Source organism: Balaenoptera borealis (assembly GCF_965194805.1).
Source record: "Balaenoptera borealis genome assembly, chromosome: X".
In the NCBI taxonomy this organism is placed as follows: Eukaryota; Metazoa; Chordata; class Mammalia; order Artiodactyla; family Balaenopteridae; genus Balaenoptera; species Balaenoptera borealis.
In genome coordinates, this window is record NC_138881.1 from 119,701,881 (window position 1) to 119,727,495 (window position 25,615).

A 25,615-nucleotide genomic window follows, 5' to 3' on the forward strand; every position below is an offset into this window, starting at 1 on the left:
TGGCTCACTCGTTTACACGCTGTGGCAGCTGGGCCTACAAGTCCTTCATCTTTTCCAACTCCTGGCCCAGGTACTGAAACAAATTCATGATTCAGGGCACCAGCTTCTCCTGCAGGACACTCCCATCGTGTAAGTTGGAGGCTTGGAGGCAGTATGTATCACATGGACTTCCCCCAACCAACATGGCACGTGGGTCCCAGTCCATCTTTATGAGTTCCAGATCATCCTTGCAGGTTCCAGTTTTTCTTGCTCTCTCCCCCTCTTCACTTCCCATATGTTCTTCCTGACTGCCTGCCTGCTGACTTCCAACTCCAGAACAAGTCTCAGAAGAAACAAACACCCATCATAGACTGTTTAGCCTAATAAATCTGTTATTACATGCACACACACACACCATATATTATATCTACACACACATATATATGCACATACACATATATGCATGCATATATGTGTGTGTATTTATAATGCACTACATAATACACTAAATAAAGCAGAAATCAGTGTTCATAAATGAGTGTTTTTATTCAAACAAGATGATTGCTTATACAGAAAAATCAAGATAAACTCAATGTATAAGAATACAGGTACAAAAATTACAGAATTATTTATAATAGCAAAAAGAAATTTAGAAACAACTTACATAATACTCAAAAGGTATTTGCTAACTACAATCATAATAAACTCACTCATTAGACAATTATACATTATTGAAAATTAAATATGGATGCTTTTCCTAATCTTGAGCAAAAAATAAATAAGTTGCTGAAGGATCCAGATAGTATGCTCCCATGTATATAAAATGGAAAAATATGAAAACTGACATATTTTTTGTTGATATGTACGTGTATAATAAACTTATGAAGTCATGAATGGGAACATAAAAAACTAAATTCAGGGCAGTGTTTACATCTAGGAGGGGGTATAGAGAGTAAGGATGGTGAGATCATGGAAGGTTACCCAGGGACCTTAAATAGTACTGGTACTGTTTTATTTCATAATCTGGGTAGTGGGTACACAGGTTTTTATTATATTTTTATGGATACCATTTTATGCTTGAAATAGTTCATAAGAGAGCCTTCCCTACAATTCAGACTTTTTGGTGAGATTTACAAGGGCTGCAAATATTCTCATGCTCTGGGTGTTTTTTGAGTTGATCTTATCCACATCTCTTCCCCAAATCTCTTTGGCAAGTGTCCTCAAATCTTGTTCATCTCAAGTCTCCGATCATTTGAGCAGAGGAGACATTAGCTACGGTCTGTGATTTGGTGTCAATTAATACAATGGACCATGTATTAATGGTCCTCCTTTCTTTCTCATGCCACCCCGTGATTCCAGGACCCTTGTATTCTGGTAAGGGAGAAACAAAATATAAATTTGTTTTGGATTCAGAGCTTAAACATTATTCTGTAGGACAGCACTCCAAACTCTAAAAGTCATTTCCCTGCTGTTTCCTAAATTGGGTCTTCAATTGTCCAGTTTATCATTCATTTTATAAGAGCAGCTGCTTCTGTGTTATAGGCCAATGAATTCCATAGGCAACAGTCCATGTTTCACTTTTTTAGGAAGAGATTTAGCCATTGTTTTGGAGTGCATCACTGGGTATTAAAGTAATTTGTAAATTTGCAGACAGGCAGGGCTATCATATGCAAATTCAGAATAAAGTTCATGCCTGTGTAGGTATCGCAAACTCACAATGATGGAAGGAAGCCACAAATAGTCATCTTTCTCCACACAGCTGGCTGGTTTGCAGTACCAGGGAAGATACACAGTATTGGGCTCTGCTGTTGGCAGTTTGGGCCCTCAGGAGTTGTATTAACCAGATCATGTTGGTTGGGGGAAGTCCATGTGATTCAGCCCATGAATGACCTTCATCTTAGACATTAGATTCTCATTGTTTATGAACCCATTGCACGAGCAGGAGCTGGTTAGGGATGTTTCAACATCTGTAGAATGGGCCATTCTGTCCATTTGATTATTGAGATTCCTCTGCACTGAATAACCTTTGGTGAGACTTTGCATGGGATAGATTTCATCTTCCACCCCTGTGCCCATTCTGAGAGGTCTATTTGCATAGCTCTTCTGCAGAAATCCTTGTCATCAATCATCTAATCTTATTCTTTTGAAATTCCTGAGCATCAAGCAATGCCCACGAATCTACGTTTTCAGTTTTCTCTCTTTCCAGGGAAACTGGACCATTGAATGTACTCCTTGAGGTTATGTCCACTGGGAGGATTTCCTTTATCTATGTCTCAGGGCCTCTCCTTTTTGCTAGTGCCAACATATAGTGTGGTTCCATCTGTAACGGCCACAAATATTCCCTCTGTAGTCACCTGGCCAATAGAAACTACCTAGGGGGCCATAGAAATGGATTGAGGGAGTTATAACCATATGGCAGGAGTGATCACACTAGGAATCTGTTATCTGCTCCTACAACTTATTTTTGCCTTCTAGGTCTGCTCAAGACTGGGCCTATAAATCACACTTCCAACCTAATGGTATGCAGTTTATTGCCGGGCCTGATTTTATCACTTGCAGTTTGGATAGTACATAGTTTGTGGAGGGAAGATTGGATTACACAGGCACATAATGTCCCATGGTCAGACTTTCAATCTACCCCAAACTGCTGTTAACATGCCAGGACTTTTTGTTTTTTAGTTAAATCTTGCTTCATTTATTTGTAACAGGACCTTTTTATGAAAGAACAGTTACTTGATGAAGGCATCAGGACCCTGCTGAAAACCCAACTCTAATTCTCTTGGAACTTGCCTCCTTTTCCATCTGGCATACCTCTGGAACCACTGTATCTGAGAGGTCAGCCTTCTATTATTTAGTCAAGTCCGTGGTGTTTTCTCAAATTGGTTAATTGAGAGAAAAAAAAATTTTAAGTCCTTTTGATGTTTTGGACACAGAGCCTAAGCTGTTTCTGAAAATGCGTGTGTGTGCACGTGTCGCTGCGGTGAAGATGGTGCGTGATCATGCAGTAGACGTGGGCAACCCTGTGTGATGCCAAAACACTGTTTGCTGAAGCGATTTCAGTGCAAACAAAAGTTAAACATAGCCTCCTTGTGGAGAACACACGAATAGCTGATGCTGGCTTTTACTGAACACGAGGCCGGGACAGAGCTGGGATAGAGGAGGAGGTGAAGGAAGTAAACTTTCTTATTTTTTTACATTTACACATTTCCCCCAGCATCTGCCCTGGTCTTATTTGTTTTTATTGACGGTAAGAGAAAAAGCTGAATTGCATTCTCCTTGTCAGATTTCTAATGGAGAATGTACATGCTAAGCCCTTCATTAAGAAAGAAAGTAAAGAGACAAAGTTGCTTCATGAACTGAAGCAGAGAAAAGTGAAATTATAACAGCAGTGAAGCCGGGTGATTAACAGAAATTAACACATTTTTGTGAACAGAAGAAATTGAGAAGTGGAAAACTGGTTGCAATGTGCTCCTACTGTGGTCTGTTTAATTGATGCCAGGCTGTTCCTTACTGTGGAAGCAGCATTTTCAGTACCTGAGTTTATAAATGCATTTCCCCAATACTAAGCTGAACAGCTCATTAACTTTTATTCCCTTTTTACTTGAATGTAAGACCTTGTGTCATATTCCTATGAAAGCGTACAGCAAAACAATGACAAATCCTAACCATCAACTGTCAGCAGGAGTAGCCATGGGCTGGATTCTTCACACTGGCTCCACATCTAAGCCACCAACTATGTAGGTGTGTAAAAAAGCAGCTGGCTACCACCCCTAAAGGGACTCACTTTCAAACACAGGGTCACCAGCTGGCTTTGTTTTCCTTGGTAGAAAGATATAGTGCGCCTTTTGGTTTGGCTTTGTATTGTCTGGCTATTTACAATGACAAAAGGTACAAAAGAAGAGAAGGAAAGGCCCAATGTTAATAATTATCCAGGTCCATTAATACTCTGGGGGAACATCTGCCTTTCAGGGTCATCACCGCAGTAATTGTATGAAGGAAGTTTGTCTCAGTGAACAAGTCATAGGACAATTACTAAGGAGTCTTCTGTGCATACGGCATAGCCCAGTGTAGAAAAAAGAATTATTATGCAAAGGTCGGGGCTTCCATCGGACTCCCATGACGAGGACACAAGCTTTGCAATGACTGGGATGAAGTGTGTTACCAAAGAGACAGTGGGAGTCAGAGAAGCTGCATGTGGACACCCGTATGTCGTTCTCAAAAGGGCAGCATTCAAGAGGTGCTAATAACAACTATTCACACAATAATTCAGATTCTCAGTGCTTCTCCTTCTCCCTTCATCTTCTGTCCCCTGCCCTTTCTCTTTTGTTTTTTTCTTTCATTAAATTTCCTTTAACTGTCTGTCTGATGTCTGTCTTCTTGGCATTTACAGTCAATTTAATTCCTCCCCTTAGAGGGCTTAGGCTCCCGGTTATCAGGATTACATGTTCAGCTCTGGGGAAGAAGCAGCTTAAGGGGATGGAAAGAATAGGAACTTTGTCCTCCTGGCTCACCCCTTCTAGTGGGCGATCCGGGGGCGGGGGCTCAGGAGGGTGTTCTTTAAATTCACTGAGGCTCAGTTTCTTTGTCTTTGAATTGGAGCTAACAACACCTGTCTTAGCTCTCATCACCACGCCGCCACGCCTGGCTCAGGCTGCCCTCTTCCTGGAATACCTTCCTCTGTATCTGCACTTAACTAACCTCCACTCACCCGCCCTTTGAGCCTCCCTCAAGAAGCCTTCCTGGAGCCCACGCGTTAGGACGTGCTGGCTGCTTCTGTGTGCCCTCAGCACCGTGTGCCATATTTCTATTTCAGCACCTAATATAGCCCATCAGAATTATATCGATGTGTCTGTCTCTCACTGAACCAGGGGCTCCATGAAGATAGAAGTCATGTTTTCTGACTCTCGAAATTCCAGCATCCAGGACAATGCCCCGTCCAGAGGAGCTGCTAAAGAACTAAATGCTTAGAGAACTGAATTATTCTTTGAACTCTGACTTGTCTTGAGGATTAAATTACACATTGTCTATAAAGCACCCAGTGTGCCCGACACATGGTTAGTTGGCATGTCTGCTTAATTTTAAAAACCATGACAACTCCATGAGAAGAGATTATTTCATAGGCTGCTTTTGTTTCTTGGATTGATGTTCGTCACAGAGTAGATGGCCTTGAGGCATCCGTCAAGCTCTGCTCTCCCGGGGTAAATGAGAACACGCCAGTGCTGAGCCCTCCTGCCTGGCGCTTACTGGGCACAGATTAGTTATTTGCTGAAGGAATGAAATAATGAAACATCATCACCCTGTGAAGCCCTTTTTTGCTCTTCTTGACATATTTACGCACTTCCTTCTCTGAGCTCTCACATAACTTTGCTCATATTTTTATTACAGTGTTTTTCAGACTATACATGTCTGTTTTCCCTACCAAACTATGAAGTACTCCCAAGCAGGTGCTATTCCACATCTCATTCATTCTCAGCACCTAGCACAGTGCCTGATAGAGTCTAAGTTTAATAAACATTTATAGAACTGGGCTTTATCCATGTTAACTGGACTAACATTCAAAAATTTTCCTCTGCGTCTTCCTCCCGTCCAATGTGCTAAAACTCTAGCAAATCTAACTTTCTTAGGAGGTTTAACATGACACCCACTACAGTGCTACCACCTTATTCCATATATTAGAAATTCCAAATGAGTTGCTCAACAGATCCTGAAAACAGAAAACTTAGTACAAATAAGTCAAAATAATAAAGCATTTCAAACTGGTAGATGGACAATAAATTTTCCCTATAGGTATGTAAGTCATCTGTTGCCTATTTCCATTCGATATTGCTTGACTCAGGCTGACATTGACATAGACTGCTCCCATCCTAATTGCAGTTGGTAGGAATTGTAACCCCCTGCAGCTTAGGCACGTGTTCCTCAGCAGAAGAGACAATCTGGTAAGTGACCTTCTTCTGATGTTTCACCATGCAGGTAACATATCCTGAATAACTGATAATGAAAAGTTCTAAATTTGACAAGGGAAGAAGCCATTGATGATTTTTAGTTTCCAATGCCCTTTCTCCTCCATAAGCGGGTCATTGGACAGAGATATCCAGGTGATTTTGGAGAGCTTCTCTGTATTCACAATTCGTTCAGTTTGCTCCAAACATCTGTGTCTATTACTGGTGGAAATTAAGATAAATGAGACCTCCTGGAGATCTTCTAGCATTGACTAAGAGTGCTCAAGTACAGCGAACTGTGGAAGAGATTCATTTAAAGCTAATCGGAAGGCAGAACATGGGTAATCATTCTCACTGCTGCTTTTGAGCCAGAGCACTGGCCTTACTAGTATAGTGGGACTCATTTGCATGCCTTCTGTTCAATGTGACAACATGGGAAATTACAAAGATCTTCATTGTGATGAGACACAGCTCGTGGGCTTACAATGTTTGATGTGGTAATAAGTGAATAATACAATAGTCCATCATACAAACTAGTTGAAATACAGATGAGGAAAAGAGGTTGACAGAACAGTGAAATGGTTGACATTATTTCTGTGGAAAATAAAGTGATAAATCATGGAGTTAAGAAAGGGAGTGAATATAGGGAGAAAGTAGATAGATGGAAAGACTAGTGGTCATTCTGAGATCAAATAATCAGATGTAATGTGAGTGAATGAGAGATGGAAGGAGACAAGTTTTCAGTAAAAGATTGAAATACTTTGGTTTAATATATTAGAAGAGGAGAAGTACCAGGTTATTATCAGGATATACTTATCAGGATGAGGATGTGACCGTGGGAATGGCTGGCTGAGGTACAGTGAAAGTGAATATTAGGAAATGAGAAGGGTTCACTATTTTGAGACCAAACAGTTGAATGGCCCATCTGTGTGGTAATAGAATTTGGTGTGAAGTTGAAATTATGACTAGGTTCAAAATTCCACAATGAATATGCAGGATATGCAGGAGGCTTGGAGATGACAGCAACAAAGAGAAGTAGGGGATTGTAGCAACTACATAACTTCCTAAGAGCAGAAGGTTTTGCCGAATTAGTGGAATGTCCTAGTCAATTCAGGCTGCTACAAAAAAAGAATACCATAGACTGGGTGGCTTAACAAACATTTATTTCTCACAGTTGTGGATGCTGAGAAGTCTAAGATCAAGGTGCTGGCAAATTAGATGTCCGGTGATGGCCCATTTCCTGGCTCATAGGTAGCCATCTTCTCACTGAGTCCCCACATGGCAAGGAGCGAGAGAACCCTCTGAGGTCTCTTTTGTAAGGGCACTAATTCCACTGATGTGGGCTCCATCCTCATGACCTAATCACCTCCCAAAAGCCCCACCTCCAAATATCATCACATTAGGGATCAGGGTTCAACACAAGAATTTTGGAGGACACAAATACTCAGTCCATATCAAAGACTAATGGGAAAAAGAGCAAGATAGATACCAACTCTACCTCCTAAACCTGAGGTAATTGAGGAGTGAGAGAATAAACAGACTCTACTCAACATAGCTGCCTTGAAGGCACTGCTCTTGGACTGCAGCCAGGTTTTGGTTAAAAGAGGAAAGTCAAAGAGAATATCATGACAAGTTTTGAAATTAAAAGAAAAAGGAAGTGGTTGGGACAGGAGGAAGCACAGAGCTAAATGAAGCAGAAGAAGCTGAGGAACATGGCTTATATTTTTAGAGATGAGTAGAATAATGACAAGATACGAGTGATTACAAAACAGTGGGCTGCAAATATTCTAATTTGATCATTCCCAGAGTATCCAGGAAGATGGCAAGACTCCGGCCTCTCTAGAGAGTCGGGAGTGATATGAATTGAGGGTGATTCTGAGTGAGTTCAAGGCCCGGTGTGTAGCCAGTGGTAACTAGCTTTGAGGATCCTCATTATATGTTGGAAGTAGGTGATGCACCCTGAGAGTATAGGTTAAGAAAATCGATACGCTCTTAAAATAAGCAACCTGATCACTCTGGTTTCTCTAAGAACAACATTACTAGTACAGATGGAGACTCTCAGAAGATTTTTGGCATAAAATGTATTTTCCCTGATTCGAGGACCAAAACGTTAAATTTAGAAGGAAGGTAAAAGGAAATAGCATAATCATTCCTGGCAAGCTAAAACTACCTGATGTTTAATAATATCTGAGATTCCTGGGAAGGCTGTGGAGAGATTCAAAACACTAAGCAATTCCTCCTCCTTTAATCCCTTTTAAATACCTGTATTAGTTTTCTACTGCTGTGTAACAAATTACCACTAATTTAGTGGCTTAAAACAGTAAGCGTTTATTATATCGAAATTTCCACGGGTCAACAGTTTGGGCATGGTTTAACTGCTTCCTCTGCTCAAGGTCTCACAGGGCTCAAATGGCTGCTTTCCCACCTGAAACGTACAATTCACTTCCAAAATCACTTAGGTTTTTGGCAGAATTCATTTGCTTGCAGCTGTAGAACTCATGGCAGCTTGCTTCCTCAAGGCCAGCAGGAACACTTCTCTGCTGCTTCCAGTCTCTGAGCTCAGGGAAACCTAAGCCCTCTTTTAAAGGATTCATCCGATTAGCTCAGGCCTGTCCAGGACAACCTTCCTTTTGCTTAACTGAAAGTCAACTGATTAGGGACCTGAATTACATTTACAAAATCTCTTCTCTTTTGCCATATAACATAACATACTCATGAGAGTGATATTCCATCATATTCTATAGGTTCAGTCCACACTTTGGGGAAGGGGATTATATAAGAGCAAGTGGGTATCCTGGGATCCATTCTAGAATTCTGCCTAACACAATATCTGAACAACAAAACTCCAGTCTATCCAAGATTCTAATACAGTTGTCTATAAATAACTGCTCACTTATTATGAGATGAAAAACTTCACCCTCTTTGGCTACATGTTCTCTCAATCACACTGCATTTTTGTCTGTCTGGCCTAGACCTAGGAATATTCTATAACTGTGTTTCTCAAACTTTTTGTTTGTTTGTTCATTGTTACTTCCCTAAAGAGCCTTTTTAGACTTTTTTTCTTCCCAAATACCCTGCCCATGAAGATTTAAAACCACAGAAATACTGAGTATTTGTTTATATGCTATATGTCTGTGCTTTATACACAAAATAGTAAGATTATGCTCTTCCCTCCACAAAGAACCAATTTTTATCTCCTTGGGAGTGACACAGCCCCTGTTGAGAAATCATGTTCTATAAGATCAATGGCCCATCACTACATAAATAATCACTGTGCCCTGTTCTTCCTTTTATTTTTGCTCTCCAGCCCTGACACCAGTTCCCATGTTCTGTTCTCTACAATTCTGTAATGTAAGGACAACTAGGGTTTGCTGTTGAGTAGGATTTGAATAACCTATGGGCCAGTCCTGACTTTGCAACTGATTTTCGATGTGACCTTTGGCAAGCCAAACAAGATTTTGGTGGTGCTATTTCTTCAGTATTTCAGAAGAGTACAGTGTTGTAAGGTTATAATAGAGAAAATTAATTTGACATGCCTAAAGTCCTTCTTAGAAGAGGAAAGGACAATTCTTTGTCATTTTAAAAGGAAATAAGAAAAATGAAGTTTCTATTCCAGGAGCAGGGATTTAGAGATAAAAAGATGTATAAATTATGTCAAATGTTCTTTAATGATGTTGGCAGCTCTCATTTGAATTCTGTGGAGGTTCATTATGTTGGCGCAGGGGCCAAGGATAAAACCTGTGATCATAAAACAATGACTAAACTTGTAATCAACTAAAGTTCACGAAATCTTAGGCTGCTTTTTAACATATTCTCACCTCCTGTCCCTTGGGGGCAGATTTGCCTCTTGAAACATTCTTTCTGGAGCCACCACACATTTGTTTTTGTGACAAAACAAGGAGAAAGCCATGGAGCTATTATCAACCAGTACCCCAGACATCAGCACACACTAATTCTTTAGTACACACTACAGGCACAAGACTTTTGGGAGGTTCTTTGCAAGACTTCAACAAAACAAGGTCTACCCTCTTCATAACCTTTGTTCTACTGCCATGATTTTAGCAATTTCCAAATATGGGCACCATTCCAAGGTTCGAGATGTAACTTTTATTTACCAAACCTTCAACTTAACATTTTGAGTTTTCCACAAACCAAAAGCACATGAATCATGGCATTTATTGTGGGGTGGGGGGGGAGTGTAGAGTCCAAAGCACATCTAAAGAATTAGGTTGGAGTCAATGAACATGATGCTCTTGAAATTAAATGAAATTTCACGTTTTATGTATCTTTGTTGAAAAATGTGCCTCTGTTCATTTTGCCATAAGCAAAATGTTCACCATGTTTGAAAGCCCCTCTACTCTTCTGTTTTCACAGCCATTTCTACAGCTGTGAGATTCTGTCTGCCCTGATGAAATCAACATTATTGTTTCAGACGCAGCTAGGATCCGTGTTGTAAGTAAATTATTTCAACATTATTTTGCACTCAGAACACTAATAAAACTATTATTTCCTCGAACAGCATATAGGGAAATCATGTCACTGTTTGGATGAAAGTGACACATATATTACACTTGAGTTGACTGGACACAGTATGGAATTATCCTTGCCACAGTTTAGCAGCATTGAAGCTGGAAGACTAGACTTCAACAGAGTTACACAAGGATTTCTAAGCATTTAGAGAGTCACTATAGTCACCCTGAGGGGAATTTCCGATGGGGAAAAACAGATTGAAACGTTCTGTGCTTTGCATTTATGGGCCCCTAGATAGTTAAGATGCATATCTAAGGAAGATTTTCAGTGACCTCAGATTCTTGCATCTTCACATACATAGAAAAGCAGTACAATCATTAACTTGAGATATGTGTTCTTTGTGAATGGCAGTAATCTTTGACCAAGACATATCCTTGATTACGTGTATTTCCCAGCCCCAAAATGCTTATATTGCTCGCTCCTCCCCTACCTGTCTGGCCCAGTCCCTTCAGACTTACTGAGAGGCTGTTTCCCAGGCTAACGTCCTCAGTAATGTCCCTGAATAAAATTTAACTCACAACTGTTTAAAGTCGACAAGAGTGTGGGAGCAGGGACAGGGTGAAATGATATACTGCAGAGGAGAGGTGGTAGGCCATGCTATTCCACCAACTGAAGACTCTGTAGAGAAAACCATAACCCGACTTTTAAAATACAATATTCCTAAAAGTGTCCCTTCAATTACCCATGGTGAACACGCCTGGAATGGCTCTCCTTGCCTGTCATCACTTGTTCATATCTTGCTTATCCATCAGAATACAGCTCACTCGTTATAGGTAACCCTGGTTCCTCTCTCCCTTGTACCACCACCATTTCTACTTGTAAAGTAGCACTTAACAGCACACATTTTAATGCTGTTTCTGCTTCTGGCTCAAGGTGCAAGCTGACAGCTCTTCTAGAACAGAAGCAGTGCCTTATTTATCATCATTTCTAACATCTTCCCAGTGCCTGGCACTTAATTAATATGTGATCAGTTGAATAAATTAATAAATAAACTAGTGAATGACTCAAAGTCTATAATTCTTAAGACTTCATTTTGTCCAAACCACCTTTTCTATTGGAATAGATCAAGTATTTTGTACAGATGCACGTGTGTAGTGACTGGGCTTGTAAAATATGAACACAGATTTGTGGAGAGGCCACAGTTTTGAGAGATAATTATCTTTCACAACTACTTATCAATGAAGGTAAACAGAGGGTATTTCTACCACCTCTACAACTTAATTCCACATTCCCAAACTATTTATTGACCATCTGTTATATGACCAAAACTGTTTTTGTTTGGGGGTAAAGCAGTGGAAAAAAATAAGACAAAAGGCTCTACCTACATGCAGTTTATAATCTAGCAGATGGCAATTTATTTGTGCTTCTTTTTGTGTTAAGCACTGCAGTAAGTACTTGATGTGTATAATAATCATTTAATCTTCAACGCCACCCTATGAAGTAGCTAAACTTACTGTTCTCAATTTTACAGTGGGGACATTAAGGCACAGAGGGGATTATATACTTTTCTACAAAGTTTCAAACTTGTTTTCATGGCTTAAATTTCAGAGCTTTTTGAAAATTATAATTGAGGTCATTTTGGCTATGCTGTGGTCCCTAGTATTTAAAGGAAGAAGGGTTCTCTAAATTAAGAATGATAGATCAGTATATTCTTCTTAGAATACATAGTAAAGAAAGAGTCCCACAATGGAAAGAAGCAATCTCAGAAGAAGTAAGTTCCTAAGTATATCTACCTTCTCAAAAAGAAAACTATTACTTTAAATAGCAAAGTCCAATAACGTGTTATAAATAACATAAATCATGCTATAATAGGGAATTCCCAGGTGGTCCAGTGGTTAGGACTCCATGCTTTCACTGCTGAGGGATTCAATTCTGTGGCGTGGCCAAAAAAAAAAAAGAAAAAAAATCATGCTATAATAGAGGAAATATACCAAATCCGTCTCCATCCATTTATTTTATTAATGTACATCATGTTTCAAATCTAGCATGATTTTCTTTTTAAGTTACCGTAAACAGAATCTCAGCTGTTTTAAAAAACATATGTAATTCAGAGCATGCATATTTTCTATTTGTCAATTGTTTTCATAGCATGCATTATTCAGTCAGATCTCTGGGACTTATACCTGTTTGCACACTGTTACCACATGACTTTAAAATGATTAACAAAATCCAAGTATACTAGTTTAGGAAAACAAGATTTAAATTAAAATTTTCATAAAAAGAGATATGGAGGGACATCAGAAAAAATAATATAGATTTAAAATATGATAGAAGCATCATATATTCCTCTAAACCAATATTACTGTATGATTATCAAATTTTTATATATCTAAGTTACTAATGTCTCCATAGCAAAACAACCAAAAGATGTTGTTTTTTTTTTTTTATCTGTCTCTCTATTTACTTCATGTCCCTGCCTTCCCTCCTTTATCTCATCTTTTCCCTTTCTCACTCAAAGAGAATCCACCATCCTCGATATTCCCAGTACACTCTGCTTGCACTTCTGTTAAAGGCCTTATTTCGCACTGCCTGGTATTTGAAGAGTTAGTTGTTTACGTGTCTGCCTCTCCAATTAAATTGTAAATTCCTTGAGGGGAAAGGCTATGACTTATTTATCTTCCCACCATCCCACAGCCCTTAGCCCAGTGATTTACACAAAAGAGGTACTAAGAAAATATTTGACAAATGAGTGATCAACCACTCTTACAAAAAAAAAAAAAAACCAAGAGCATTAAATGACGCCAATAATTTATCCATATGCCATTTTGCCTCAAAACATTATAGAACCCTCTTGGTGGAATATGTCAGCCCTCTTCATTTATTTTCACAAAACCCAAGTCCAGGGATTGATTCAGAAGGGTTATAAATAGTCTTATTAGAGAGCCTTAAGCATCAACCGACTTTAAGGCCTTATTTCTTCCACAGATCAAAAGGACCAGAACTTGAAACCAGCCAGTGACTTGTTAATACCAGCCTTACAATAACCTTGAGTCAAAGTGGATGAGGGGCCTGGACTCTGGAGAGAGACTATCTGGGTTCCAAACCTCTATCATTCACTAGCTCTGCAACCTTTACTTATAAGGAAAGTTTAAGTTAATTATAAGGAAAGGGTTGCTTTGCTCCTAACGTTACATTGGTGGAAGAATTTTTGTGAGGATGAAATGAGATAATGCACATGAAGCAATAAGCACAGTGCTTGACACTTGGTGAACACACCACTGCCATCAGCCCCTAACCTGGTTTACACAGACTCCACATCTCTAGACGTAAGCTTTTTTGACCTCAAGGCTCCAGAACTTCACTCTGCTGCCCACCTTTGCTCAGCTTTGCATATCAAATGCCAGGGTTGTGAGTAGGGTTTCCAAATAAAATACAGGATACCAGTTAAATGTGAATTTCAGACAAACAAAAAATACTTTTTATCATACGTATGTCCTATGTAATATCTTGGAGATACATACATTAGGGAGTCATTTGTTGTTTATCTGAGATTCACATTTAACTGGGCACCTCATATTTTTATTTGCTAAATCTGGCAACTCCTGCTCCGAAACATCAACAGCAGTCCCTTGCCTCAAGCCCTCACAGATGAACACAAGTTTGTGTTTGGCTTCCCCATTCACTCAATCTCAGATATTAGCAATTAGTCAAAAGTCCAGCACAGGGACCCAGGATAGCAAGGAAAAGCTGGGTAGCTTTATTGCAGCTTCATGTGACTAAGTATTTCACTTTCGGAAGACATGGCATATTTGATATGCACTAGCTCTGTGTCAAACTCTAAATCTCCAATTCTATTATTTTAATACCCTTGAAATATTTGGGGATGGCTCTATAGAGGTGACCTATAATTCAGCGCCTATACATTCTAGAACCTTCGTCTAAGAAAATAAGGTTACATCAACCCACATACCAATAAAGAATAGCCAAAACCAGTTCAAAGCATTATTTAGGGCAGAGGATTTTTGGTTACGTCTCCAACAACTGGCATATTTAATTCTTTCTTTTCCCACTTAGTGGTGCTTGTTGTGACACAGAGTTTTAGCGTTCCCCTGGTAGAGCACATCGTAGCCTGGAATCAAAGAAGCAATATTAACTGTATTGAGCAGAATCCACCCCCAACCTCATACTTATTTCTGACATTCAGAAATTTGACATAAGGGATCTTTTTCAGAGTATGGTGTGAGGTGCTACAAATACTTAATAGATGTCTGTAGTGTGAAGGCAGACCATGTGATTATCTTTTAAAAATACATGTATATATGTATATGTATCAATATATGAATATGTGTCTGTATATATATTCAAGACTGGAGAGTCCATTTTAAAGAGACTTTATTTTGGGTAAAAGGAATTATTTCATAGTTACTATATAAGTTGTTTAGATTCAGAGAGTTTCCTGGTTTCTCCTCTTGCAAATATTCCACATGGCTCTCGAAGTTTTTCCTGATAATCCTATTTTAAAGAGCCAACTACATCTCTATTTATCCCCTTATCCTGCTTTATTGTGTTTCTTAGTACTTGTTACTTGATATCATAGCATGGATCTTTTTTCTGTTTCCTTCCACTAGAATGTAATATCAATAAGGACAGAGGTTTTGTTTATCATAGTCATGCTCAGTGTCTAGAACAGTGCTTAAGCCCATGGTAACCACACAATAAGTATTTTTGATGAACACATGAATAAAAGAGAGCAATAACAACAGCTACCTTTTGTTGAGTGGTTACTATATGCTATGCACTGTGCAGAATGATTCTTCTATGACAGGAGAAATACCTGTTTTGTTGTTCATACACATCTTCAAGGATGGATCCTGGTGACTGAGAGACCTTTATTTCCTTGAAGAAAGTAGTAACTGATAGGTGTGGAAAGTGAGAACTGAAGGAGCTTTATGGCTCTAAACAGTTTTACCTATAAAACAGAAATATAAATACAGATTGTGGAAGATCAAGGAACTAGTATTGGAACTTTGGGAGGAAAGAGGCAAGATTAAGATTAAGGGGCACTTGAAGGAAGGGTCTGGGAAAAAAAAAAAAACAACTAGTGGTTGGAGTCAAATGAAGGACTTTTCATGTGGCAGAAAGATATCTGATGAGGATTTTAAAGAGAAATTTTATGATCATCTCATATAAATCATTCTTTATTTCTTCAACCAAACATTCTGTAAATTGTTCATTTCTTGTTAGTGTCTATGCATTTACTTTGGTGGGATTAAAGAGAAGTGCCATGGCTTGCTCCAAGACATGCAGGAGAAGACAAGAGAGCTGCCTACATGGGATCAATCACAGACATAAGTAGAATCAAAGAATCTGAAAGTTGGGAGTCACCGTGTAGTCCAACCTCCCACGTAATACAAAATTAACTCCATCAGACTTTTAAAAGATGGCTTCTGTATTAGAATGTCAATTGACGACAGATACACTTCACCAGTAAGTCCATTGGGGTGGTGGTATTTTTTAACGGCTCCATTTTTCTCCCTCTTCAGATCCTTTTTGTAACTGATCTGAAACCCCTTTGTCTATAACTTGCTCAATGTTATTTAAATGTTTTTTAAAGGTAAGTAATGTATTTAATGAGTTGGTTCTCTCTTGGACCTTTGGAAAAAGAGACGCTGAACATTCCTTCCTTACATGCGACATCGTTTTGTCAGCGCAAAGAAAATGGCTATATGATTGGCAGTAACATGGATTCAACAAATATTTGTTAAGTAAATTAACAAATGAGCTTTTGTGCTACTATGCCCTCTAATCTTTCCTAAGAGTCTAATCATTCTTCTCCTTAGGGATCCTTTTAGTGTGTTTTGAAAATAACAATAACAATAAACACAGTCTCATAATATCAGAGAAATCTGTATACTCTAGTGCCATTTTTAAAGGGAAGTAAACCAAGTCAGAGAGCAGTAGGGCTTTCTTCAAAGTCTTAATGGCACATAAGCGGCTGTGTGCAAAGCAGATATTATGAGTTATGACACTTTGTCCATTTAAATATCTACTTGAAATGTCTGATGGGACGTGGCGCATAAACCAAAATACCAAGCAAGGAAAAAACTAGTCCCTTGACATACTTTGGCAGATGGAAAGGAATAAAGATATTCAATAATGATACCAACCTTTCTCAATTTCCTGGATGAACCCCAAAGAACAGAAGCTACATTTTTCTCGCCAGCATTGGTTTTCAGTACCACTCTCTTTCTTGAAATATGTTAGCATTTGGATTTAACAACTACCAGTTCTCAAAGGACCAAACCCACGTCCAACCATGTATCAAAGGACTGTGTCCCTCTTTACTCATAAACACAGCTAATTGAAAAAAGTTAATCATGGTGATATGTGAAGAACAGAAAAGGGGGGACACAATCTCCAGGAATGCAATGTGAATATGAATGCCTTTGTTGGGTACTAAGTCACAGCAGGCACAAAGAAGTTAAATCCATAACACTCCCAATTTATTGTAAGCTTTAAGTCAGGCAACCAACATGCTCACTAACGACTGCGGTGATTGAATCTGTGAGCAGTTAAATGCCATTTATCATGTTAATTAGACAAATTGCAGCAGTGCTTTGATAGGGGAAAAAAGAGCTTATCATACTGCGGAGTGGAGTCAATCTCGGTGCAATAAGGAGGAGTTTCACCAAGGGTTTTACTGGGAGGCAAGAGGAGGAAGTCGTGAGGTTCATCAGCTCACTTTCACAGTAAAGGGGATTTCTTCAGAAACCCAGCCCAGCCTCAGCACTTGGCATTCAAGAGAAAGTGTCTTTATCTTTCCACCTGCAAAGAGGTGGAAGTCATTTAGCTGTACCTAAAACAATTAGTGTGAGTAGTCAAATCTGGGCTCTTGTTCCAAAGAGAAGTTGGCTTCTGCAGTCAAATGTGGGCATGGCAACCATCCAGTGGCATCAACAGCCTGGCCTGGTAAAAGATTCCAGAAATCAGTGTATGTGAATGCCAAACATATGAACAAGACACTTGGAGCAAAGATGCCGAGAAGAGAAGGAGACATAAGGAAAGGACGGAAAAGGATACAAGAGGAAATAGCTCTCCAAGTCATCTTGTTTCTCCTATTCTCACTCTCTACCTGAAGCAAAACAGAACACTCCAAGTTTCCTATTTTTCCCTGCCTCCAGCCTCACTGTCCTTATGGATGATCCTCCACACTCCAGCCTGAGAATTCTTTCTAGACCATAAATATGATCTTGATGAAAAGTCTCACGATTGCCCACAGAATAAAGTTCAAGTATGGTAGTACTGCATGCAAAGTCCCTTACGAACTCAGCCTACCTGCTCTCCTATAGCATTTCTGGCTACTTTCCCCATGGCGCCCCCAACCACCAACACACATACCCGTCACTTCAAACACACAGAATTTTGTTCTGGTTGCCAAATTGTCCATGTTCTTTCACAATTCCACGTCTTTAAAAATCAGGTGCACTAGATCTGAAATAACTTTTCCCTTCCTATATGTCTAGTAAAGTCCACTCATCCCAGAATAACCTTACCTGTATGAGATCTTCCCAGACTTTCATGGCTGAGTTACTCGTTCCCACCTAATAGAGCTCTTACTGCACTGCACTGTAAATTACCTATGTGTGTATGTAACTTCTACCAGATCTTGGATACCTTGAGGGAAAATGTGGTGTCGTCTCCAAGTTTTCCATTAACACTGGTTGTCATGGATATGGGGCTGAGTCATGGTTGTATGCACTTATTTCAGTAAGGTGATTTCCTTCAGAATAGCTGCAATGTCTCCTTCTGTATGGAGATGTTATTAAGTGAGCTTGCGAAAATGATAGTGCAAACCGAAAACATCATGAAATAAGTTCAATTGTATTTTCGTTAAGCCTGGTAGCTCTGGGTCTACTTTGGGCTCTCCTTGGATGAGGAGGCTCTACCTCACAGGACTGAAACACATAAATAGAGATAATGTCCTTGATCTCTCCTCACTTCTCCTTCTTAAGGATAATATACATAGCCCTAGGCAGGTACAAGTGGAGATAGGTTATCTGGGGCTGGGAGCATGGAAATATGTTAACTGCGATTTCTTGTACATTAAGTTTGAAGAGCCAGGTAAAGATTTCTAAACACATGGTTAGGGCCATTGGGCTTGAGCATGTGCAACCTTTTGAAGTTTGAGACAAAGTAGGGGAATGTATGGTTCCAGAATAGAATTTAATTTCTGCATGATTATTTTAGACAAACAGGCTCTTGATTTAATTACTAGATCAAAAGTCCAAAACAGGGATGGATGGTTATAGATAAACAGACAGACAGATAGATATATAAAATGTACCAAAATCATGAAGCTAGAAAGTAAATAATTATATTTAATTCATAAATATAATGAATTTTAATAATTCATATCATTCAGTAGGCAAAATTATTCGCAAGTTTCTATTACTGTAGTCAAAACCAAAATCAACTGCTCTCCCTGGAAACTACTCTTCTCGATTATAGATTTTTGTCAAAAGGCACTTACAACCTATAGAGGCCTTGTACCAACCCCTAGCTCCATACTCGTGATTTTGGAAAATGATTCTTATGGATATTTAGGGTCTGGGATCTACATCAAGAATGTATTTGGAATGATCTCATGAAGAGAATATTATCAAAACTCACTTGGAATAATGGAGAAGTCAATTTCAGAGTTAGGAAGAAAGGGGACAAATGAGTTCATACTGGATATCTTACTGAGGGATAGGCTGATCTGTAGGGAAAAAAATGGAATATTAAAAGGGTGGTAAGAAGAACCATATAACTCTATTCCATGATTAACTGAAAATACTTTCAAAATAGAAGGAAAAAACACCTGTCAGGGAGAAATATATAGGACTAAATTTAAAAGGTTTATGAAAGAAGGTCTTGTTTTCTTATACACCAAGGGGGATAAAACCACAAAACACCCATCCCTTAAAAGCTTAAGCAACTGCATGTAAAACAACAACAAAAAGAATATAAGACCTTTGTGAGTATACTTGCTGCAGTTGACATTGATCACCAGTGTTTCACAGCCAACCACAATGATGTTAATAAGCTTTTCTACCCTAGGCTGCTATTTCTGAACATGGTAGGAAAAAAGAAGAGATGACACTGATTGGTATACTATCAATCAGCCCTGCTTGATCTGGTTTAGAGGACATGTGTGGGTTTGAAAATAATTCTGTGCAGCAATCACAGAAATCATCAGAGAATACAGCAGCGTTCTACTATGTGACATGAGAAATGGAGTCTGTTTAGAGGTTAAATTAGACATCACGCATGATATGTGGGTGTAAGTGATTGTTCTGAGACTTTAAAACTATGGTTAGCACAAAAGAGCAAGCATAAAACTTGAGAAGAAAAATGTCTCCAGTGGTCATAATAAAAGCCATATATTTAGTCATCAACATCTTAAAGATAGTGGACCTGATATTCAAATGTAAAGAAACCATTTGTTCATGATAATCTGGGTTAAATTCACAGTATAGACTGGGCACCCATGATCTTTGTTAGATGACCGACATCGCAGCCGGTTTCTGAGATTTTGTCTTGAATGAAGCAGTGATATGAAAAGTTCCAGGAAACAAGCTATGCTTGTAGTCTCCTAAAATCCGATTTCCAGCCACTTTAGATCAAATGGTCCTGACAGTTCCTTAAGAAATTCTTCTACTTGACAAGTAGTTGAGTAGTTAGTTGTGACTCAGTTGTCTTCCTTCCATCCCAGGCTGAGTTTTCTGTTCTTTCCACTTGCCTTATAGTGATCTTGGTACTAAATTCATTACTATTTTCATTCCCTCATTCCACTGCTTATTGAAGGACTAAGACATGTCAGACACTATGCTTTTAATAGGGTATTTAATAGTGAACACAACAAAATTCATGCTCTCATGCCTTTCATGTTGGGGTGGAATAGCATAATAAATGTCAACTCCATTGGTTTCCACAAACACGATTTTGGGGCCTGATGCTAGGCTGGTGGCATGAGAAACACTAGAGGACATAGTTAAATATACAGACCTCCTGGATCCCACCCATACAGATTCCATTTCAGCAGGTTTGGGATGGAATCTGGCAATTTATAGTTAAAAATAAACAAAAAACCTTTCCAAGTGTGATTTCTGGTACACAGCCATGCTTGGGAACTAGTCTAGTATACAATGAGAACAGATTTTGTAGGCAGAAACAACAAACCATGTGTTCATTCTGCTCCATCAGACAGGTGAGGGCCAGCACAGCTCCTGGGGGCTCCATGGTTGGGGGGTGGGGCAGAGGAATGGGTGGCACCAGATATGCCAGAGCATATCTGACTGGCAGTGGTAGCTTTAAGAACTCATGGTGTCAGAGAGTTTGAAAGTCACATAGAGCAGATCAAACTCAATAAATCCAAGAACTATATGCAGAGTATATTTTTTAAAAGCCAGAAAGAACTGAGACAACTATTAGGAGCTGAAAGTCAAGATCTGAGGGGCAGAGAGGGTAAGAGTAAGAGGCAGAAGACAGAACAGGAAAGATGGCAGGACAAAAGTGGGAGAAATACCCAATTTTGTGTACCTGGCAATGTATATTGCCTGGTTAACTATCTTGTCACAAAGTACAGTGAAAGTGTAAATCTCTGTGATCAAAAGCCAGACACCTTTCTTGCTACCATAACACATTTTTCACATTGCTAAACTGTCTTAGGGGTAATTATTCACAACCTACAATTCAGGAAACAGTACACAACTACTTAATAGAAATGCCCGGACTGGAATCCATGAGTACTCACTTTGCAGAGCAATAATGGTCTTGGTGACATTGTTTAGCACCCTTTTCATTGTTGGCTTTGTCATTAATATACAAATGGGTCACATTTATTGAACAGTCACTAGGTCCCAGACCTTTGTACTAAGTGCTTCCTAGGCAATAACTCCTATAATTCCCACAACAGCTTTATGTGCTAAGTAGTTAGTATCTCCATTTTTCAGATGAGGAAACAGGTCAGGTGTAAGTGATAAACTGCAGAGCCAAGACTCAGGCCCAGAGTTGTCTGGCTTCAGACCTCATCCTCTAGAGATAACTCAAATTAAGTCCACTTTCCAGTACATAGAAAGCAACAACAACAACAAAAAACATTTCCTTACCTCAAACCTCCACACCCTCACTTTCCTGCCTGGAGATAATGTATGTAATGTTAAAGGTAGTACTGAAACTGTGCAATTATCTTCTTGATTGGGTATTATCTGGAAATAAAGATAAGACTAATGGTTTTGACCTTCAAGTTATATAATGAACCATTCGTATAAATATAAGTAATTAAATTTTAGATTCTTAAACTTCATTGAAGCTAGATATATGACACTGGAAAGATGTCTTTTGCTATAAGTAAGCCTCTCCCTGCATATTTATAGCTTGGAAATCTCTACTCTTCCACAAAGTTTTGCCAGATTAGAAATGATAATTTTCAAAATCCTTTCCTATAAGGCATCGCATGGAATCATCCAATATCTTTCTGGGCTGGGGAGACTAGTCATTACATTTTTACTTAATATATATGAAACCCAAAACTCAGGTAAAGTTAAATAAATTAAGCAAAAAAAGCCAAATAAAAGTCATACCAGTTAGTGCCAGAACTGGTGTTAAGGTTCAGTATTTTGGCTTTTCACCCTAAGTTTTCCCCCAGGTAAAAGAGGCAATGAAAGAGAGACTGATATCAATTTTTATGATAATTAAAGACAATTTAAAAGATCACATACCATAAATTAGTGAGGCATTTCTGAAATTTAATATCATAATGCTTTATACTGTCCTTCTAACATTTACCAGATGAATAACCAAGGTTAAGAGGCTTTGATTACATAGTTTTTGTCAATATGGTGATACTTATTTTTTACTTATGGGGCATTATTCATTGAATATGCGGACTGTATTTTTTTTTTTTTTTTTTTTTTTGGCTGTGTTGGGTCTTCGTTGCTGTGTGCGGGCTTTCTCTAGTTGTGGCGAGTGGGGGCTACTCTTCATTGCGGTGCGCGGGCTTCTCATTGCAGTGGCTTCTCTTCTTGTGGAGCACGGGCTCTTGACGTGCGGGGTTCAGTAGTTGTGGCACACGGGCTCAGTAGTTGTGGCTCGTGGGCTCCAGAACACAGGCTCAGTAGTTGTGGCGCACAGCTTAGTTGCTCCGCAGCATATGGGATCTTCCCGGATCGGGGGTCTAACCCCTGTCCCCTGCATTGGCAGGCAGATTCTTAACCACTGCACCACCAGGGAAGTCCCGTGGACTGTATATTTTTAAATTAACTAATAAACCACCATTGGTCTGTTTCTTCTTTGATATTATTATTTTGTTGATGATGCGAATATATAGCAAGTGTAGTTTGATCATATGGCAGATGGGAGATTTTTGTTGTCACCATTTGGAGCACAGAAGATTTATAGTTGGATGTACTTTTTTAGCATAGTAGAAATTATATTTTCAGACCCTTTAAATGAGTGAATTTTGAGCTGTAGATATGAGAAATATTATATTTATAACTCTGTGTAAATGTGATCAATACTAACACAATATGGTACTGTTTTGTTCTTGTAAAATAAAACTAGGTTGATATTGAAGCCCAGAAGTAAACATATTCCTTCTTGTTTGATTTTTACTTAAGAACCTTAGGATGTAAGAAGACACATTCATATAAAAATATGAAAAGTATTTTATGTAAAATGCTATCATATGAAAAATACTAGTGGCATAGTAACATTTTACTTTAGAATTCCCTGATTTAGAATATGTATAATTTTAAAAAAGAAATCAACTCTTCAAATTTCAACATTTAAACATATAACATCTTAATACAAGAAATAAATGTTTAACATTTAAATTCTACACCATACGTGGTGGAAAACTCAATGCAGTAACATGAACACATCTCTCAAGCATATGCAGGCTTTAATCCATTTCAGCATTGCATCTATAAAAATTTCTTTCCCAGTCACAGATGTATCAGAAGTAGAATCAGCAGGTTAACTAACACAACAATGCCTGAAATTAACTATATGTTCATATTTAAAATAGTAGTCACTGACTTATGCTCATGAAATTGATGAAAATCCATTCTGTGATGATACAATGTAAAATTAAGTTAGGACTTCAAGTTCAAAATGACAATTATGTGCATTTATATATTTTCCCTCCTAGGAGACCAATAAATTAATAATAAAGGGATTTTTTTTAATGACAAATAACAACAAACAGAATGGGAAGGGAACCACCAAAAATAAATGATTCAACAAATATCTAGAAGATGGTAAGCAGATAAAGGACTGATGACATAAAGCAGAGGAAGCCACAGCCTAGAAAACATGCTGAGGACCTACATTCAATGAGAAAACCTGTCTGCCATGTTCAATTCCTGACAAAATCAGGACATAGAAATCCAGGTACAAAGGACAGGAGTTGTGGTATTTGTATCTGAAAACAAAGGTATTAAAAGTATGGAGAATTGGGCTTCCCTGGTGGTGCAGTGGTTGAGAGTCTGCCTGCCAGTGCAGGGGACACGGGTTCGGGCCCTGGTCTGGGAGGATCCCACAAGCCGCGGAGCAACTGGGCCCGTGAGCCACAATTACTGAGCCTGCGCGTCTGGAGCCTGTGCTCCGCAACAAGAGAGGCCGCAATAGTGAGAGGCCCGCGCACCGCGATGAAGAGTGGCCCCCACTTGCCGCGGCTGGAGAAAGCCCTCGCACAGAGACGAGGATCCAACACAGCCATAAATAAATAAATAAATAAAAGTATGGAGAATAGATGCACCCAACATGCAGAAACATTCATTGATTTTTCTCTATTGTTTTTCTACTTTATATGTCATTAATTTCTAGAATCTAATCATTATTATTTCTTTCCATCTGCTTCCTTTAGGTTTAGTTTATTCTTTCTTTTCCACTGTCTTAAGGTGAAAAGTTACAATACTGATTTGAGATCTTACTTTTTTGAAAATATAGGCATTTACAGCTACAAATTTCCCTTTAAGCACTGCTTTAGTGGCATCCCATAAGTTTTAGTATGTTGTGTCTTTATTTTAATTAATCTCAAAGAACTTCTAATTTCCTTCAGATTTCTTCTTTGACCAACTGCTTACTTGGAGTGTGCTATTCTATTTCCACATATTTATGACTGTTTCAAATTTCTTTTTGTTATTGAATTCTATTTTCAATAAATTAGAGTGGTCAGAGAATATACATTGTTAGTATTTCTATCCATTTAAATTTATTAAGGTTTGTTTTATGGCATAAGCATATGGTCTATCCTACAAAATGTTCCATGTGCACTTGAGAATAATGTCTTTTCTGCTGTTATGTAGTAGTGTTCTATCTATATGTCTAGGTCTGGTTGGTTTATACTGTCAACATCTTCTATTGATATTTCCTTGTTGATCTTCTTCCTGGTTGTTCTATCCTTAATGGATAGAACTATTATTATTGACTCATCTATTATTGACCCAACAATTATTGTTGACTCATCTACTTTTCCTTTCATTTCTGTCAGTTTGTTTCGTGTATTTTAGTGCTCTTTTTTTAGGTGTATATGTGATTAAAATTGTCATACCTTTCAGATGGATGGACTCTTGTCATTATAAAATTTCCTTCTTTCTCTCTAACAATATTTATTTGTTTTAAAGCCTACTATTTCTGTACAACTGTTCCAGCTTTCTTGTGGTTCTAGGTTTTCTCCTATGTTATATTCCAGGAGTTTCACGGTTTCACATTTTACATTTAGGTCTGTGATCCATTTTGACTACACTTGCATGCAAGGTGTAAGGTCTGTCTAGATTAACTTTTTTGCATGTGGATGTCCAGTTTGCTCCAGCACCGTAAGTCAAAAACACTATCTTTGCTCCATTGTATTGCCTTTACTCCTTTGTCAAAGATCTGTTGACTGTATTTATGTTGGTCTGTATCTGGGCTCTCTATTCTGTTCCATTGATCTAGTTGTCTATTCTTCTGCCAATACCACAGTGTCTTGATAGCTTTATATAAGTCTTAAGTCAGGTAATGTCTGTCTTCCAACTTTGTCCTTCTCCTTCAGTGCTCTGTCTGAACACTCTGGAATCAACTTCAGAATCAGTTTGTTGATATCCAGAAAATCATTTGCTGGGATGCTGACTGGGATTGCACTGAGTCTATGGATCAAGTTGGGAATAACTGAAATCTTGACAATATTGAGCCTTCCTATCCAT